The sequence below is a fragment of the Cricetulus griseus genome, chromosome 2 (assembly GCF_003668045.3).
Source record: "Cricetulus griseus strain 17A/GY chromosome 2, alternate assembly CriGri-PICRH-1.0, whole genome shotgun sequence".
Classification (NCBI taxonomy): Eukaryota; Metazoa; Chordata; class Mammalia; order Rodentia; family Cricetidae; genus Cricetulus; species Cricetulus griseus.
Genome location: NC_048595.1, coordinates 57,255,975 through 57,277,506, shown reverse-complemented (window position 1 = coordinate 57,277,506; position 21,532 = coordinate 57,255,975).

Below are 21,532 nucleotides of genomic sequence, written 5' to 3'. Positions count from 1 at the left end.
TCTTTACTAGTTACCTTGCTCATCCCTGTGACAGAATGCTGACATAATCATCATAAAGGGTGGAGCTATCCACTTTTGCTCATGGTTTTAAAGGGTTTAGTTCATCGTGGCAGAGAAGCTATGAAGCACAGAGCAATTCCCATCAGAGAAGAAAGGAAGCTGAGATAAAGGGACCAGACCAAGGCATAGTTCCAAGGTGTGGCCTAAGTGGCCTACTTCCTCCAACTAGGCCAAATCTCCTAACATTTCCAGAACCTTCCAAAAATAACACCTGTAGGGCTAAGGAATTAACAAATGACCAATGCAACTAACACACTATAAAAATATATAAAAGGCAATATGAACATTTAGAAACAAAGATGAAAAATAAATTCTGGATGGGAAACAGAAATAGAAAGGCTAGGCAAGTAAGACTATATACCCAAACAGATAAGTGAAGGGATAGTTATAAGAACAGGACACCCCCCAAATGGAAAAGCATGCCTTGTGATTTTAGTGATGTCTGACTAAGAGTGAAAGCCATTGCTCTAGTTAGATGAATATATACAGAAGTTGTGTGTTCATCAAGTCCTGCTACCTTTCTTTTCTGGCTAACCTTCTAAACTCTATTTCCAGCCACCCCTAAATAATGCACGACCTTAGCACTGAGTTCTGGTCAATGATGTGTGAATGGAAGTCATATGGGAGCTTCAGTTCACAACTGTCCCCCATCTGTCTTAATACACATTAGAGTGGGGAACAAATGGACTCAAGAGTGGAGCCTTGAGTGGATTTTCTATGGCATCTGATAAATTTTGAACAAGTATATAAACAAAACAAAAATCAAAAACAGGGCCCCTGAATCAAACAACTGAAGTTCTAAATGTTTCTAGACACTGATTATTGACAAATTTCATTTTCTGATGTTTAAAATGTTTAGTCACTTTTAGGATGTCAGCACACTTAAAAGACACCAGATTATTATATACTGTAGGAGTGAACAGGAGGGAAGACAAGCATGAAGTTGTCTAAATCATCTTCAGCTTCTGCAGGATCCTGAGGCATGAAAGAGAAAAAAATTGAATGAGAGCTAACAGGGAAGCACATTGAGGGACTAGGAGGAAAGGGATTGGATGGGAGTAAATGATATAAGGAAAATTATTTTTAAAAGGATTCAGAGAAATGAGATCATATCTCTTCTAGGTACCAAATACATACAGTAGCACCTACAGTAGAAAGTTTGAAATCTCTGAACTTGGCATTTAACACACTCTGTAATTTCAACCCTTCTATATCTTTAACTATCTCACTACAGTCCAGCTCTGCTTGATCCATCCTGCAGTATGTATGCTTCTTGAACAAGTCTAATTCTATGCTTTTTTTGTATAATACTAACTTTGTGAGGCACATAACTCCACCTCCCATCTCAATCCATAATCATCCTTCTAGGCTTGAGATTAAGCACATTCCATTTATAGATAGCTTTGGGTGGTACCTATTATTCTCAGAAGACATGCTTCTTGAGCTCACCTCTCTTCAGTATCATATGTATCATGGAACTTATTAAAGCCACTGTAGCTGTCATCCTTCTCATCCTAGGACCTACTACGCATAGGTCATAAGTGCCAAAAACTGTGTTTAAAGGGTTGAGATGCTCAGCAGTTAAGAGTACAAACTGCTTTTGCAGAAAACCCAAGTTTGGTTCCAAGCACCCACATTGGCTGCCTCAAAGCCTCCTGTACTCCAGCTGCAGGAGATCCAGTGCCTTCTTCTGGCCTCTGTGGGTACTTGCACTCACAATACACACACACACACACACACACACACACACACACACACACACACACACACACACACACACACACATTTGAGTTCCATACTCCCTGAGCCAATCCACCTGTATACACATCTACCCACACCTATGCCACCCACCCAACCTGCAGAACACAAAGATATGAGTCAATAAACATGTAAATCAAAGAATTGTGAAAATGGTAACTGGAGACAGTGAAACACAAAAAAATTACTAAAAACTATGCTATCAAATAAAGTGTGGGTTCAAGGCTGGAATTCTAAGAGTGTATATTCCAGAGGATCCAAATTTGGTTCACAGCATCTGCCTCAGGCATCTCAGAACTACTGTTACTCAAATTCTGGGAGATTGGATGGACTTCACAGTCATCTCCACTCACATGTGTGAGCACATAATACATGAAATGTGTACACATGCATACACACACACACACACACACACAGAGAGAGAGAGAGAGAGAGAGAGAGAGAGAGAGAGAGAGAGGCAGGCACACACTATTTAAAATAAAATTATTTTTTTAAAAGCTCAGTAGGTGGGCCCAGTGGCTCCATGAATATAACCATGGCATTTAGGAAGCTAGGGTGGGAGGGTTGCTATGAGTTAGAGGCCAGCCTGATTTACATGGTGACTTGAGACCATAATGGAGTATAAAATGGGCTCCTATCTAGCAGGAGGAGGAGAAGAGGAAGGAGAAGGAAGAGGAGGAGAAAGGGAGGAGGAAGAGGGAGAAGGAGAAAGAAGGAGGAAGCAGCCGCTACCCAGAATGACTTTGGAAATAGATTCACTTTACAGTAAGTCACTATTGGGTCTAAATTAAACTTTTTTGTATATATGTCAAGAGAAAGCAGGCATGAGTCATAGAAACTTGCAGTATACAACACAACAAAATATGAACTATGAAAAAGGAGAGTAAATTTGGAGGAAAGGTTTTCTTATTCCCAGAAATGAACTCCTTTATGATGTCACACCTAAAAACATCATTTACAGTCCTTTAAACCAAGCAGGGCTTTAGTTCATTGTGAAAATGCAAATACTAGAATTATCTTCCATGCCCCATCATAGAAGTGCTGGTTAATTACATCATCCTCTCTAATGGAAGGGCTGGGAGCCCCCTGGGAAATGAGAATCAGACACGTTCTGAGCTGTAGGCTCAGCAATCGTATTTTGAGTATGTTTATTTCAAATGGGTGGTGATTTGGGTGGCGATATGAGGAAGTACACTTTGTAGTTTTATCCCAGCAGGTAGATGGTTGAACTTTCTTCCATATGCCTTCTAACACTGGTTTTCTGAAATAGCACAGAATGTTTTTAATTTGAAACCAATACGAGATTAACTCAAGCCAAACTGCCTCGGTTTGAGCCCTCTTCCCACAGCACAGAAGCATGGTGCTGCTCTCTGATTCCAGCTTTCTCATCTGTAAATGGAAATGACACTATACTATTAATTAGCTGATCATGAGACCATGGAAGCACATAGAATGGGATTGCAGGTAAGTCCTGCATAGGGTAGGTCTTGATAAATGGCATCCAGCCTGGCTGCATGTGGAGGAGCCCAAGCATGCTCTGGAAGGGAGAGGCCAGGAAAGTCCAGAAGAAAGGTTCAAACAACAAGCTTGTCCTCATACACATTTTATTGATGGAAGCTCTGGGCTTCAGTCCAATGAGTTATTGGCTACAAAAAACTCAGTACCTCCTTTGATCAGCGCAGCTGCCAGGAGAAAGAGGGAGGGAAGAGCAATTTTCATTGTCTTCATCTCCTTTCTTACTGAACCCTCCTTTTCATTTGTATTTTGTCTTAACTGCCAATTTGGGGCTTAATTGGTAGAACGCAAAGAAGCTGAAGTAAAACAAAGTTCAGCAGAATATAAAGAAAAAAAAGAAGGGGAAAAAATGGAAACATGAATGGCAGTCTCCGACCTAACTCTAATCACACAAGCAGGTTGCCACGGCACTGAAACATACGTGACCTCCTAGTGAAGTGGACTAATGTTTCATTTACTGCTCCAATTTTCTCTCAGTAGGGATAATTTACCTGTGTGATGATTACATCCTGCCTCCAGGGCCTCGGGAACCCTTGCCTACCATTGTGTCTTGAATGTGGAAAATCTATCTGTATTCAGTCCAAGTGCTGAAGATAACCGAGGAGGCGAAGCAATCTCATTTCCCCTCCAACACTGTCACAGACTTGGATTCAATCTATTAAAGTCAATTGGTAGATTTGTGCAGGTAGTCTAATTAGAGATATTCAGATAGCGAGCACAGGTTCCGTTTGCATTCTAGGTTGAGAGAGAGAGAGAGAAAATCAATGCACACTCAGGACTAAAGCTGAGCATCATTGTAAAGCCACAGATTGTAGCTATGCCATGCCCAGAAGCCCAGTAGAGGAGCAGAAGGTCAATGCAAAATTACCAGCTAATGGGAAGGAACAATGAAAAAGTACAGAATTTTTACCTTCAGGTTTCAAATTCAGAATGCAACCCAGCCCTGCTTATATGATGCTCACCACCCACTAACAGTCCACTTGGAATTACCTGGCTTGGAGACAGCATGGCATTTTCACTAGAAACCATCATCCTTTTGGCTGGGAGACTGAGAAACAATAGGATCCTCCAAATGAGTGTATTCCAGATAGCACAGCTGTGTCAAATTATCTGTTGCATGAAGATCCTTTCCAGCATTGGTGACCCAGGCTCAGTAGCTTCAGGCCCTGGAAAGGTGTGGCTTCCAGCAGAAAACTTAGGAGCACTTGCTGTACTGCTGGACTCCTAGGCACCTCCCTCCATCTTCCTCCAAGGCACCAAGTGATACTAGAGATGAAACCTAGTGTGAAGCTGAAGAAATCTTTAACAATTGTTAGGATTTGTTGATATAGCAAATGAATCTATCAAACTGTAACCACGGGACAAGAATTCTACTAAGTGTTTTCCTTTCTTCATTCTACAAATGTCTAACACAACAACCCTAAGCCAAGAGGTAAAAATAAATATAAAATGGAAAGTCTAGATATGTGGATGGGGTAACCTGTAGGAATCTTTAAACCTGAAGCAACTGTTACCTTTTGTCTCATTCCCAGAAGAATTAGAAGTGGCTGAGAATTAGCTAGTATCATGACCATCGTCATTTCCATTTTACATAACTGAAATAGAGAAATACAATGATTGGAGCAAATTGCCCAAGATTATATACTTAGCGATTGAAATGACTAAAACCCACAACTTAACTTGAACTACCAAGCCTGTGGTTTCTGTTTCCTGTCTTCTAACATAGGATGTATCATGCTTCAGAAATACAAACCTCACAGAGACACTGCACATAGGCTATAATGAGATACATAGAATTATTATACAATCTGAAAATCACATTGTGTGTGTTTGTGTGTGTGTGTGCACATGTATGTGTGGCTACCTGTATCCTTGTACACACATGGAAGCTAGAGAAGGGTGTCAGGTGCCCTGGTCTTTCTGTCTCTACCTATTCCCTTGAGATTGAAACTGTAACTGAACATGGAGCTAGGTTGGCAGTTAAGACTCCTTAGCATTGAGTTAGTTACAAGCATATACATAATCATGCCCAGCTTTTAATATGGGTTCTGGGATTTTGAACATAGGTTCACATGCATACACAAATGCCATTAAACCATCTTGCCAGGCCCCAGAGCTAGCTTTGAAGCTGTCTTGTAATCATAAAAACCTGACTCTTACAAACAGGTCAGTGCTACTTCCAGGGATGTCAAGAGTTCTTCCACTAGAACCTTAGTTCTCCTCTGAGATAGAAAATTCTTAATAAAATTTTAAAATAATATAAATAAATAAAATAATTAATAAAATAAATACTTTAATATTTATTAAATGAGTATTTTAATATTTTATTTATTAATAAATAAAATAAAAATATTTTAATAAGATAAAAAAGCAGATACATAATACCCATATCCTTGCCATGTGGATTATCAAGACAAAATGTCCCTTCATTGCAAAAAAAGAGTCAAAGGCAGGGAAGTAACATGGTGGGGAAGAGGGGGCACAAATCTGCACCCAAACAGCTGGCATGTGAATCCCTGGGTGGATGTACATGTCTAGGCATATTAAAATCAGTGGACATTTGTACAGGGTGAGTCCCACGTTGCAGGAATGCTGATTAAGCACAAGCAGGGGTCTTAAGATGCTGTGAAAATTCAAGTAGATGCTGTTGCTTTTGTTGCAAACCCTTCTGAGCCTCTGAGAATAGGCAGGCAGCACAAGAGCAGTTGTGTGGCATGTTCCACAGAGTTCTCTTTTCTGACCTTCCAGGAACAGCATGTGGCTCTCCTCTTGGGGCACACATGCCCTCCTGGAACTGAGCAAGCCACTCACTATACATTTCTAGGGCCATCCATAAAGGCTAAAAAAAAAATCCTCAGAAGTCATTGAGAAGTTGTTCTTTATGGAGTGCAATTCCCTGACCCAAATCAGTCTTTGCCTTTGAATCAGTTTGTGTTCCCAGTTATTTAGCAGATTGATTGCTGCTATGGCAACTGCACATCCCTCTACACAGACTCAGGCATAAGTCCTTGATACGATCCTGGCTTAGTCACTTTGGCTGCATTCAGTACATGCCAAAAATTAGATAATATTGGGAAAATTAATTGCTTTCCGCACTATAGGCACCAGGGTTGCATTGTAGTACAAAGAACAAACCTGGTGTGTACAGTAAGGACTTTGCTTATCACCTAGCAGCTTAAAAAGAGAGAGAACTGAAGAGTCCCCAGCTGTGCTCTGGCCACATCGCTCACCTCTTGTTACCACGGTTTCTGCTAAATATCAGTGTAGGATGTACAGAGATTGCAAATGCCATTTGGCAGGGATCACAAGTCCTTCATGGAGGCTGTCTGTCCACTGGGTGGGAACATCCAGGCTTGCCCTGCATCCAGGAGCTGTAGGGTACTGGCTCTGAGAAAACCATTTAGCAGCTGCATGACATTAGGCAAGTCCTTTAACCACTGGAACCTTAGCCTCTCCGTGAGTCATAGGATTAAGGTAATATCTACCCCTCACAGTTGTTGGGAAGACGGAAGGAAAGTACAGTGTTGGCATGTAGATGTGGTCTGAAACCTAGAACCCATTCTTCTTTATCTTTCCTAGACTTCAATTTGCTGTAATTTTATCCACTGCTCCAGTTAGACTCCTTAATTAACAGCTGGTTCTATGTTGTCCTCCAAGTATTTTTTGATTTCTAATAGAATGCCCAAAAAGTGTATCAAATTAGTCACAGATAGAGCTTAGCGTCTGGGGCTCATTTCAGCCCTAGAAGAAAGGCTACATTTTACAAGACAATTTTGCCCTGTCTTATTCTCATATCTCAGGCATTTCAGGCTTCTCCTCCACCCTCCAGCTCAAAGTCATTTCAAATGGCCATGTTTACCATGAACAGGCCTGAAAAGCTGATACATTCATATAAACACAGCACCCACCCAGGAGGAGCCCTTTAGCTTACCTGCTTTTGCAAATGGGCTGAGTGCTGTGATCTCTGCTTGCTCGGGAAACCATATTATTAGCAGCCACACTATTTTTGTATTTGAAGAAGCCTGGAGCACTTACAGAAATTCTCCTAAACCATATGTTGTTTTTATGTTTTAGCTACTCTGTATGTATATATAATTTTCACAAATACAAAAATAAATAGATGTCCTGTATTTTTCTGAAGATTTTAAACTGAAAAGAAAGAGGTATGAATCTTCCCATCTATCAGCCTTAATGGTACAGTGCTTTTGTGGAGAGTCAGCAAAGTCAATTTTCAGGGATTTAATAGATGATAATTTATAATGCAAATAGACTCTTAAATTTAATGTACTTCCTGCCACGATTTGATACTAGTGCAAAAAAAACGCCATCACACATTAAGCCAATACCAATTTCATCAGCTTAAAATGAGGGTGCCAGGACTCAAGGTCAGTTACCTGTGATAACAGAATCATCATATAAGGTGGTGCTTTGGCTACCAAGTACATCCAGAGGTAAGTGTAACCTGGGAGATTGAGATGGCTTGAAATTCAGAGAGCTGAGATTTGGGTTTGTAAACCTGACTCTCAGATTCACACTTAAAAGTGATAGCATATACATTTCCTTTCAAGGAATAGAATGTGACTGAAGCAAAGTCTTTGTCCAAGTGTCTGATTGGACTCCTGACCAATCCATTCAGAACTCAGAGAACCTTCAAAAGTGATTTATTTCTCAAAGGCAGGATTCCTCTTCTAGAAAAGGAGGGAATCAGTGGCCTTTGTGAGTGGTCATGAAAAATTTACATTACTTATGCAAAATTCTGTGCAATATAGGGTCTGACATATATAAGACCTCAGTAAGTGTGGCTCCCAGAGGTCAAAGAGTGTAGTGAATGGGGAGATTGGGGTGGATGGCCTTGCTCTTAGCAGGCTTTAAACAAAAAGCAACTAACCTAAATGATATGAAAATTCCAGACTTCTTTTGGCAAATGCAAACTTCTTTGGAACCATAATGTTAGTCAGGCATTGGTTGCACAACATGAAAGAAATCCAATGATGCCACCTTCCACTGAACTTACTTTATTGTAATCATAACAATAAGGAGATACTGTAGTCAGCATGTCCATGGCCTCCCTAGTTCTGAAGCTAGAACAGTGTGCTAGAACAGTGTGGTCCATGACATTATTGCATCCCTAACTCTGTGAGTGGGCAGATACTAACTACTGGCAAGGATGATGGAGAGGGGAAATAGAAAGAATATTTTACATGAGTCAACATTACAGGGCAGTGATAGAGAAAAACGTCAACTGAGGGGCTGGTCATTAACTCCCTGAGAGTAACAGGGCCATCTTGGAGGCCAGTCAGATTGCTGCACAAGTAGTAAATAAAACCATGACTTTTATAGACACCTACCAAGATCAGATTGCTGGTCATGCTTTTTTCTGCTTTGTTTTCTCAAAGATACACCCACACACCTTTGGCAGTGTTATCCTCAAACAACAAGATGTTACTTTTAAGCTGCAAGACCTCAGGCGTTATCTGTCATCACCCACACCCAACTGTCTGCCATCTTCAGCACCAAACACATCCCTGAGGACAAAAATGGCCCTTCAGTTCCTAGGTCGTTTAACAGAAGAAACAGTTAAAGTCTCAGTCCTAAAATAAAGCAGAAACATGGACACTGGTGTGAAATACTTAACAGCTGGGAGACAAAGCAGAAGAAAGCCTTACCTGACCTGGTAGGCAGAAGGATAAACTGGCCTGCAGAGAAGCACTTTGCCCTAAAATAGGTCTCTCTTCTGGGATTTCTACATAGGCCTGTGGGTTGAGTCAGGCTCTAGTGTCATCTGCAACTGCTTCCTTCCTTCACCACTGGGAATCCCGAACAGTGCCATCGACCCCAATCCTAACATACTTCCTGAGCTGCATGCTCTCTCTGCTGTTCAACAGCTCCTAACTCTGCTGAACATGACAGCTGTGCCATTCAGGTGTTTTCCACCCCATCTCCCATTGCTCTTCAGACTGCAACAGCAAAATTTTGAAGACACTTAATTACCAAACTCTACCTATCTTCTAGATTTCATTCATTATCCAGTCTCCACGAAGACCTTCGGCCCACCACCTTGCCAGCTTTCAGAAACAGATGATATTTGTGCACCTTTGTAGTTGGCATTTTCTTTGGGCTGCCAACCAGCTCCCAAAGAAAGACACAGAGACTTACAATTAATTAGCTTAGGCTTGTCCCATCAGCTTTTAAAACTTGATTTAAAACCTGTTTCTATTCATCTACGTTTTGCCTCAGGGATTTTCGCCTTTCTTTCATTCTGTATGTCCTACTTTCCTACTTTCTTTGTGTCTGGCTGGCTGTCCCTGTCACTACCTTTTCTCTTTCTCAAGCCTAAATTTCCCCTCCTACTTACTTTCCCTGCTCAGAAGTTTGGCCTATCCTCCACCCATGCTATTGGCCAGTCAGCTTTGTCTTAGACCAATCAGGTACCTTAGGCAGGCAAGACAAAACAGCAACATACATTTACATAATTAAACAAATACAACATATCTTTACATAAACAAACAAATATTTCACAGCACACATAAATGCAGCACACCTTTGCATAGTTAAACAAAAATTCAGCAACACACCTTCTCACCATGGAGCATGCTTTTCTCTTCCTTCTGCACAGAGTTGCCTCTTTGCTGACAAATCCTCCTATGAATCCTTCCACTTTGGGGTCAAATGTTACCCCTCTTTATCATGCTTTTAAGCTCCCCACACTGCTCTCTTTGCCCTTTATACATACCTTCATGAATTCATACCTTCATACATTCCAGATTGTATAGCATGTTTATCTCTTTGTCCTCTCCTGCTCTGTGTTCTGACATGTGCATGTACCCTTAGTCGGGTACAGCCACAAGAGGACCTGGAAAGGCTCCAGTAAAGGAAAGACACCACATAGACTGGTTCTAGAAATAGGAGGCATGCCAGCATGCCATATAGGGTCACAGAGCAAACAAGTTTTGGTCTGGAGTTCAAAGACAATACTTAGGGGAAAAGTCTAGACTACAGCCTTCAATGTGAAGGTTTAATAACTATTTTAAATACTTCTGGTGGGCTTTAGACTGCTGAGTAATCTCTATTAGTTGAGGCTTGACCTTGGGGTGTTTATGGAATAAGAAGATAGCCTCTTAGACATACAGGCCAGAGAAAGGGTATATAAGTCAGGATTAGTGTGTTTGTGTGATCTAGGATGGGCCCTGGGCTATCGTTAAGGATATGTCTAACACTGACTAGTCCCACTAGGTTTGTGAATATCAAAATATAATAATATATAAGGAAAATATACAAAAATAAAGCCTGGGTTCCTCCTCACTGCGCTCAGTGCCCTCTTGAAGGCTGGGTGGATATTTGCCCACACATTTGTTCTTCATCTGCCATGCTTGGACTTTCTTATTTTTCTAACCACAGTTACTAAATCCCATTTTATAAAACCAGAGACCAGGCTCACAGAAGTTAAGTCAGCTGCCCAAAAGGCACAGGTGGTGAGGTGCAGAGCCAAGATGGGGAGCTCTGTCTGCCCATGCTGAGAATGCACTTGCCTCTTTGCTCTTTGGTTTTCTTTCCTCTCTTTCTTTTAAATAATATCAAGCAAACTGTGTTATTCATTTTTCAAGCTCTGTTTACTTTTAAATTAATTTTTTTTCATTTTCTGTTACTCAGTGTTGATGCTGAGTGCATTCTCCACATGCCCTCATCTTCCCCTTTTGTTAGCCTTCTCCCTCCTGTTAGTCCTCTGTGCTTAGCTACATACCCTTTCCTATCATGTATCCATTGTTAGGTGTGTGTGTGTGTGTGTGTGTGTGTGTGTGTGTGTGTGTGTGTGTGTGTAATTTGGGAAACACAAATGAGAGAAAATGTGTTATTTGTCTTTCTGAGACTGGCTTAATTTGCTTAATATGATGATCTCCTTTGTTAATTCCAGATACAAACATCCAGGACAGTGCCTGGCATCCAATAGGCATTCATTAAATGCTTGCCTAATGAATTAAAGTAAATAGCAGCTAGTGCAGATATTTTAAGTCTTTCGCATAGCTGATGTACTTTGTGGAACAAAAGGTGGGAGGGAGGCCTATATTCTTGATCAAAAATCAGTATGTTGTAGATCTACACTCTCTACTGTAGCCATCGCTTATTCAGTGACTCCCCTGTAAGAAGCTGAGTCCACTAATTATCACATTCCCCCACCAATCCAGCATCCAATACCTCCCATTAGACCAAGAAGCAGAAGCTCTGGAAGCAAGAATATTGTTATCATCTTTTCACAGCTCATAAATGGTAAAGCCCATGTCAAGGGTAAGTTGCAATTGCCAAAGCACCTCTTCTTTCCAATCACACAACCTTCTTTAATTTCCAGGAATGAATGTATAGAGCAGGAATTACAACTGCACACTACCTGGAAATCTCTGAGACAAAAGGTGCTACATCACCATTAAGTGGCCTTGTCAGTAATGGATTACTGTGGCTTCCATCTTCCGGGCCCAATGGAAGGTTTGGTCATGGACGCAGGGTCCACCTCCTGCTGGAATCATTAGTGCTTCCTCTGCACAAATAAGAACTGGTATATTGTGTTAAATTGACTGACACAAACAACCATGCTTTGTCCAGAAATAGAAAATGCAATTTTCTTTAGCAAAATAGAACATAGGAAGTAGTGGGGGTTAAAATGTCATGCATGGAACAAAGGTTTGGCAGAGGAGAAAGGTTAAAATCAATCACCCTACAGGGAAAGGAAGGGGGAAAGTCTGCAGTATTCTATAGTAATTATTCACACAAAGTCACACTAGAGAATTGGGAGCCATTTCTACTCAAGAAAGAATATTTTAAGAGGAAAGAAAGAAAATTTTCTAACCCCATGATGTTAATATTTTGCTTTCTGTAAGTCATTTAGAAAGATCACAGACAGGCCACTGGAAATAAACAAAGAAAGCATTTCAACACTCTCACCACTAGTGGTGGGAAATGACCTTTTCATATCAGAATGAGGTAGGAAGAAACCAAGGTGCTCTCTTAAAAGAAACTACACTGCACATTACTAGTCTGACTTGTGCTAAATAAACATTACAAGTGGCCACAGTGTGGGACTAAGCCCCTGCACCAGGCCCCAACAGGCCTGGCTGAAAATCATACTGGAGTTACTCAGCTCCCTTTCCATATGACCAATCTGAAACCAAGCCTTCTATCTGAACTAAGAAATCAGGATTAGAGAGATAATAGGCAAATTTCTAAGTTATAATTGGTGTTACAGTGAAGTTTTGTTATGCCTTTATTCTCATACACAAAGAAGGGCAACCCAAAGCAACAGTAGCTAGTTACTTTTCTATCAGTCTTCCAGTCCCTACCCTGTAAAGCAAATTTTAACTTTGCAAACATCAATTACTTTTCATTTTTATTATCTACTTTCCGGAGTCCTTTTCTGTCTAGAAAACCAAATTCTACTCGGTAATTAAACAACCTACCTTACAGAATGAAGTGCTACTTGACTCCAGAATAAAACACAAAGTCAAATGAGAACTGTACATCACTGTAATTCTGTTCTTTGAAATGTGTAGGAGAACTGCAGTCAGCCTACCCAAGCCACAGTTGCCCTGCTCAGGTGCCTGGGCCAGCCGGCATGAACATGCAACAGGCACTTACTCCCTGAGCCAAGCCTGCCTCTATGCCCAGAGACTGCTGATGAAGAGACACCTGACCCAAAACACCAATGAGGGAAGGACAACGCAGCAGAGTAAGCCACCTGAGCCAATAGTACCTTGGGAGGGGATATAAAGGCAGGCCTAACTTCCTTAACAAATGAGTCTGCCGCACGTTCTGCTACTCACTCACCCCCAGTGCCTTAGTCATTGGTGCTTCATCTTCTCACCTCCTCCCCCAAGAGGTATCTGAGCAGGATAACACACAACAGAAATGTATATGCTAGGGGAATCTCAAAGTTGCATGAAATGTGAAGGATTGTGGAGCACTCATGGTTTCTGTCATTAACCCCTTCAGGAAGAGAGTTATGCAGTCCTAGCAGTCGGTCCCCAAGCCTCTAGTCCTGGTGTTCTCACACTTGTTGGGATTGCTTTGTTTTCCTCTACTACAAAGTCGTCTTCTAGTCTCTAAGATTACAAATTCATCTAGGTTCTGCAACTTTATATCTGCTCTGGTGGTTTTTAATCCCACGATACTCTCCATTCAGAATAAGAGGAAGGTGTTAGGAATAACCATTTTACAATGCTACCAAAATAGTGGGCTTTAGTGATCAAATTTGGAGATCAAAAGTAAAAAAAAAAAAATAGTTTAGAAATGTGGGTGGTTAAACAGCCCTCAAGGGTTTAACATATATACTACTGGTTTGTCTCTGAGAAAGAAACCTGTATTCGGACCCTCTGGTCAAATCTAGATATTGAGATAGATAGATGGTAGATAGATGGATAGATAGATTGATAGGTAGGTAGAGAGAGAGAGAGAGAGAGAGAGAGAGAGAGAGAGGTATATGTGTGTGTATGTATGTATGAGAGAGACAGAGGGAGGGAGAGAGAATCAGAGGCCATCTTTTCATATGTATTTCTTTAGACAGTATAAGGCAGCAAGTAGGAGCAGTAGGTCAAAAGGTCAAACTATGTCAGATTTAATGCATGCCAAAAATGTTTGTTACCTGCTGCAGAGAGATGATTGATAGAACTTGGGATGGGGGTTCGGTGGGGGACATGGGAGGATGGGCGGGAGAGGGAACTGGGATTGATATGTAAAATAAGATTTGTTTCTAATCTAAATTTTTTAAAAATACAAAAAGAAAAAGAAAACAAATGCTGTCAAGAATGTGGGGAAAGAAACTCAGATACTACTGTGGGAATGCAAATTTGTGTATTCATAATGGAAATCAATATGGAGATTCCTAAAAATAAAAATAAAAAAGAAGTAGCACATGAAAAAAAAAAAGAAGATTGCTAAAATGTAACAGATCACTAATATTGTCACAGAGTGCAAAGAGGACACATATATGCCCGTTAGATAGCATTCCTTCTTCAATGGAGGTAGCAGAAAGCACACAGTCTGTCAACATGTAGCTGAAAATGGGCTTCTACAATGTAAGAAAATGAGTTGCAGAAACCTTGGAGGTCTCTCTATAGACAGCTGCCTCTCATGAAACCTGTGCCCACAGTTCACATTTATTATCATACCCCATGTTTCCGGGAAGGGAGCTCAGGAGGGTCCAGCTGACTAATCCAGTCCATACCTGAGATGGGGAGTGTGGACTGAGGAGAGGAATAGGCAAGAGACAAGAGATACAGTCAAGAGGGCATCCAGTGGATACTAAATAGCCCATGTTGATTGTGCACAGTCTTTTTATACCCTTTCAAAGAGGGGGAGAAAGCAAAAGACTTCCTTACCAAGATACAAAGAACAAGCAAGCATAGTTAATTACCTTCTCAATATCCAAAACACCAAGTAACTATCTCCTGAGTTAAGTATTCTGTTGTTTAGGCAGGATAGGCAGTGACCATATCCTATACCAAGCATCCTGTTGCATCTTAGGCCAGACATCCTGTTGTCAATCAAGTTAAGATACACAATAGCCACATCTTAGGCCAAACATTCTGCAGTTTGATCTTGAAGGAGCAATGGCAGGTAAAAAACTCTCTGACCTTAAGTCAAAATGAAATGGAGCAAATTCTTTGAGTTCTCACATTTTGGTGTTGATTTTATTTGCATCCCTCTGTTCTTACCTCCCTAAGCTTCACCTCAAAACTCTTTCCTTGGCTCTAAGGAGAAAGATGGACTTTGGACCAGAACCTTCCATCTTATTCAGCTGGCTTCCTAAAAAAAAAAAAAAAAAAAAAAAAAAAAAAAAAAACTTCTTTGCCTTAGCACATGTCTCTCAAACTTAATTGGCGCACAACATTGTGGCCAGCAGCCTGACCCAGGTCCCGTTTCTGCTCTGAAAAGCAAAGACTTTGGTTTGAGCTGCAAACAGAACGAATGGGGTGAGAAAATAAAGTCCCCCAAGGTTAGTCAAATCCTCAGCGTGATTGTAACAGTGACTGTCCCTTATCTACAGTCCCTGCTTCTGGGGGTGATTCAGCAAAGTGACTTTCGTTAAATATAGAATTGGATCCTTGTCACTTCCAGCTCCTCTTCCAAATTTGTTTTTATCTGAAGCAAGTCATATGACACCATCTGCATAGTGACTGTCCCCAGGAATCTGTGTCCCTTGCCTGAGAAACATGATATGAAATGAAAGGTAAAGACTATGAAATGCATTGACTCCTTAGAAATAAAAAAAGGAGGGGGCAGACAGTAAAAGTGTTAGGGGGTTCCAGTCCCAAGAAAGAATTTTACCTTAAAAACAGGATAAGTTTGCCTGGAGGGAAAAAGTGGCCAGAATGACAATGATGAAGAAGGTGGTATCGCCCCTGGGGTGTGTAGCTGTGCCCTCAGGGAGTCTTGCTGTTTTCATCTGTAAAATGCAGAGTCGACCCTGTGATCATCTGGTTACAACTTTCATAAATTACATCAGAGATGAGATCAGAACCCAAGTTTGAGATTTTTACTTTTCTCTTTAGGACATTTCAAAGAACAATTTTCTTGGGAACTGCTACATGTATCAGAGTTAAATCCAACATTGAGGAGAGATAACACTGCCTACTCTTTGTCGCCTACATTCCACCTTGAGCCCCAGTCTGACCGCTGGCTGATAAACGCAAAGCCAAAGGCAGGCCTGTGGACCAGATGCTCCATTCTGTGGACCCAGGTTATTCTGGCTTCTGGATGAGCTCATCCTCCCCTTCACCCCCAGCACCTACCTCTTTAGTTAGCCTTAAAAAGGACTAAGCGAGCTATCTCCTTCGTTGCGCTCCCACTTTGTCCCTCCCCCAAGTCCAATCCTGTTCCCTCATGTTGTCATCTCCCATCCCCTCCCTCTATCCCTCCCCCAGTTTACCCAAGATATCTATTCCCCCTTCCCTGGGCAATCCATGCATCCCTACCCAGAGGTGTGGAGTGGAGGGTGGCAGGAGGAGGGATGGGAGGGGGAAACTATGGTTGTTATGTAAAATAAATTTAAAAATTAAAAAATAATAATAAAAGGATGAAGCAAAGCATTTCCCAACAAGAAGCTCCTGCAGTTTGCCGAAATGAATGGTAAAGATCTCCTGTCACAGGTCAAGTCTACCTGACTTGAACGCTAACCTAGGAGAGAAAAATGAGATTGGTCAGCAGTTAAAACAGAAGAGTAAATGCTTTTGAGTTCCTTTCACCAAAAAATCCTGATATATGTGTGCTCTGTTAGCAGAGCCTTCGGGAACTCTCTGGCTTTTCCTTATTAATAATGTTATTATTATCTATCGAAAGTATTTTTTTTCATTTGCTAACAGCTATTGCCTGATAAGTTCCAGCTATTGCTGGAACAGTAGCTCTCTTTAAAGCCTGCTGTCACACAGTACTGCTGCACCTAAGCCCTGAGGGTAACCTGAAACAAACAACTCTTTTCTCCTGCTTGTGGACCAGGAGTTTAAGATCCTAGCTGAATAGAGTTGCAGTTGTCTGAGAAGTCTTCTGATTCCCCTGGAGCCCCAGAGCTGTGCTGGAAAATGTCCTGGGATCTGTCACTCAGCATACAACTTGCTCTTGAATGCAAAATGCACCTGCCTTAGAAATGGCTTCTCTTTGGCTTCCTCTCATAATGGGAAGTTCTGATGCCTATGTGGCCAAGGGAAGCACTACTTTCTCACCATAGGTTTAGTCCTAGCTGGGGATGTTCTTATTCTCAGAGAGCTAGCAGAAAGCATAAACTTCACCCATGTGCCAGGGAATAGCAGTGGAGGGGGTCTAATTCTCAGAAAAGGAAGGATGGCGGGTGATGGAGAAATGCTTGCTTTCTGACCTCATGAAATACAGGGTTTAGGAGAAGATGGGTCTCACTGAAGAACAATCTGAGGGAAAAGCATCCCGACAGAAACAAAGGTCTTTAATTCCGGTTTAATAGTGTTTTGACAATGCACTGAGGAAATGCTCTGAACTCAGAGAGGGAAGGTTCAGGAAAGAAAACATTCCTTGTAACCAGAAAGTAATCAAGGAATTTGAGCTTAAAAGACAGTGGCCAATTTTGACAAGACTGAAAGAGCGTGGTCTGTTGGAAGGAATGAGCCTTTACTAGCCCCACTGTTTCCAAAAGCAAAGGAAAGAGAAAATAAAAGATGCCGTGTGGCAAGCAAGTGGGCATCAGCAGGGGCAGCAAAGAGGTCTCTAATATGTGACCTCATTCTGAGAGAAATAAAATGCTGGCTGGGGTCAAAGACAGGGGAGCGCGCACACGCATGTGCAAACACACACACACACACACACACACACACACACACACACACACACACGCCAAACAGAACAACTACAATCTCCATTCACACTCAGCCCTTCCTTCCAGCACAAAGAATGCAGCAGAACCTGGCAAAGAATGAGGATACCGTCTGTGAACCCCATCAACGTACTGTAAACTGCACATGCTACTTTACTAAGGTATACAAAGTATTATTATGAAACTTTTCTTTTTAAAAATTAGTTCTTTGAGAATTTCATACTGAAGGGCCCAGATCCTCACCCAGTCCCCTGCTTTGGCAGCCATGACAGGCTGCAGAAAAGACCCAGAAAGATGCAGCATCCTGACCCAGCAGGATGTGATGAGCCCCCTGACCTTGCCAGACATTGCCCTAATTACTGGGAAGAAACTGCCAGATACCCTCCATATAGTAAGGAACCAACCAGAAGTTATCTGGTGGGCTCTGGGTGTGCTTTACTTGTAATAGTGGAATGCAGTAGGTAGCCAAGGCCCTTGGATGGCCTCCAGGCATAGCAACATTGCTGCCGCTGAAACTGACCAATCAACTCCATACAGGTTCCCCCATCCCAGAGTTTTGACAATCCTGAGACTGTTATTGTGCAACTAGTAGGCCCCCAGACACACCCCTTGCTCTACCCCCAATATGTGCCCTGCTCCACTGCTGCTCTGGGTCCCTCCTACACCACCTGCTTTTTCAGATGGGCAGGGTACCTGAGTTACCTCATAAATTAAAAAGACTCTGCTTTTGCATCAGATCTGGTCTCTTGGTGGTTTTGTGGATCCAGAGTCTAGGCAAAACAATACATTATATTTTGATTGCCTTCACCCTCACCCCAACCCCTCCCAGATCCATCTTTTCTCTAACCACACAAATTTAAGTCCTCTTTTTTATTGCTATTTATACCCATCAAGTCCAATTTGTGTTGCCCATATACTATTGGATGTGCAGCCATTCACTGAGGTAAGGTGTGCACCTGCTAGAGACCACATTCTTAAAGAGGACTGACTCTACCAGCATCAAGTAATTGCCAGTGACTCCTCAGCTGGCAGTGGGACTTTGTACCCATCTCTCCATGCTGGAGGTTTGTCTGGCTTGAAGTTTCAAATATCTTGTCCCTGGTGTTCAGCCACCCTGCTATTTACAGATTCCTAGAAGCTATGCACTTCATGTATCTCTTAATATCCTTCTGCTTCCCTCCATAATGATCCCTGTGGGTGAGGTAACCCAGACCCAGAAAGAGAAATTTCTCATGTTTTCTCTCATTTGTGGGTGTTGGCTTTGAATATTCAGATATATGTACTTCATCCGGAATACCCATAGACATCAGGAAATTAGTAAAGGGCCAAGGAGTGGCCTTCAAGGCAGGGGAGATAGACTATATTGGTTTAAAGCAGTTTCTTTATTAAGAATAATGAAACATGAAGGGATGGGTGGGAGATAGGACAGGGTAGCAAAGGAAATGTGGGAAGGATTGCATAATACTAAAGGCCTTTCAAAAATTCATATAGAAACCTACTCCTATAGAAGCTTCCTAAAATACACATATAGACATATGAGTTTAAATAGAGTCACTCATCCTAAAACATGGTGGGAGAGTCCTTACTTTCCACCACAGGTTAACACATACAAAGTCCACTGCCCGGAAAGGGTTACTTCTTCTGGACCTATTGGACAATGAAGTCCCACAGTCCCCCAAACATTACAGACTATCACTAATGCTCTTAGTTTTCTGTTGCTGAAGACATAATCATAATGGAAGCACAGAACATGGGGAAGCCAAGTTGGCACTCACCATGATGCTTCCTTCCCTCCTACTAGCTAGCCTTCATAGTGTTGTAAGTTGCTATGCACACTACAAAAGGAGAAAAGTGATCATCCATCTTACCCAGATGTGATCCCCAAGAGCTATAATAACCACCAGCCTAACAACACATGCACAGCTGCCCAATAGTAGCATGGATGTCATGGGGATAGCTAATCAATTTCTGGGTAGATTTAAGGCCCTCTTTATTTTTTTAATTTAAATTCTTTAATTACTACTCATATTTACATATCCATCCCCCCATTCCCTTGCCCTCCCATCCTCCCAAGTTCCCCACCAATCCCCCCAACCCATCCCCCAACTCCTCCCCAGGGATAGTGAGGCCCTCCACCAGGGACCTTCAAAGTCTGTCATATCATTTGGGGGAGGGCCTAGGCCCTCCTTGCTTTATCTGGGCTGCAATAGTATCCCTCCATAGGAAATGGGCTCCCAAAGTACATTTGTGCTCTAGGGTTAAAGACTGGCTCCACTGTTAGAGGTCCCATAGACTGTCCTGGCCTCCTAGCTGGTACCCACATTCAGAGGGCTTGGTTTGGTCCAGTGCTGTTTCCCCATCTTCATGACTAGGGTTTCCATGCTCTCACTAGGACAGGTCCACTGTTTCTGTGGGTTTCTGCAGCACCATCTTGGCTCCTTTGCTCATCCCTCCTCCCTCTCCACAACTGGATTCCAGGAGTATGGTTCAGTGCTTAGCTATGGGTGCCTGTTTCTGCTTCAAATAGCTACTGGATGAAGGCTCTAGGAATGGTAACCAAGGTAGATACCAATCTCATTATAGGGGAAGGGCATCAATGGCATCTTCTCCACCACTGCTTGGATTCTTAGTTGGGGTCATCCCTGTGAATCCCCTAACACTTCCCCTGTGCCAGACCTCTCACCATACATGTACTGTCTCCTTCTATCAAGTCATTTCCTTTCTTGCCCTCCTCTTTTCCTCCCCTGTCTCAGTCCTCTTATTTTCTTCCTCCCTCCCCTTCTTCCCTTTCCACCTCCTTCCTCTCCACCCCCCCCTTGCTCCCACTTTTTTCAGGAGTTCTTGTCCCCCTCCCCTTCTTCGAGGAACTATACAATCTTCTCTTAGGGTCCTCCTTGTTTCCTAGCTCCTCTGGCAATGTGGATTGTAGACTGGTAATTCTTTGCTCTATGTCTAAAAGTCATATATGAATGAGTACATACAATGTTTATCTTTTTGTGACTGTGTTACCTCACTCATGGTGGTTTCTTCCAGTTCCATGCATTTGTTAAGGCACTCTTTAGAAGACAAAACCCATATCAGGCATTATTATCAGGGCTAAGAACCTGCAGTTCAACAAGTCATAACCCTAGGGGATAGCCTACTAGTATTACTCTGATGAATGAACCCAATATTAAACTAGCTTCTAACAGATTATCATTATACCCATAGATCAGGGCATCTCTGACCTCATCAGGGAAGCAGCTTTATGTGTTATAAGGAGGTGACCACAGAAAACCAGTAGCCAAAATGTGGAGAACAAGCGACTACAGAATATCACATCCCTCTTCCAAATGTTCAGGACTCATTGTGGGAAAGGGGGCAGGAGGATTGTAACTCTGCCTTTTATCATTTGAGATAGAGTTTTTGATTATGGGCCAGGCTGGCCTGAAACTCACAACCCTCCTTTCTCCACATCCCAAGTACTGGCACTCGTTATAAGTATACCCAGCATGCCCAGCTATTATGAAACTTTTCACAATGATGGAATTTTGTATCTTTGAAACTCAGTCTGATACAGAAGAATGGGTAATGATCTGGAAATTAGGAGACTTGTCCCAGCATCCCTGTAGATCCTTCAAACCTTTTCCCTCCTCACTCATTTCTATGTATACTGTGGCCTCCATGACCATGGTCTAATGAGCTTCCTTGAATGAAGGTTGTTTTCATAGTTGTCATGCACACTTTCAATGGACACTTCCCGTTTCTTCCTTTAGTTTCCCATGAATAAGCTTTCCTGCTCTTCTCCCACTGACCCGTCTCCTCAGCAGTAAATGTCAGGCAAGCAAGACTCATTCCATAATAGCTCTGTACTTCAAATGAGAGTTTAATGCTTGT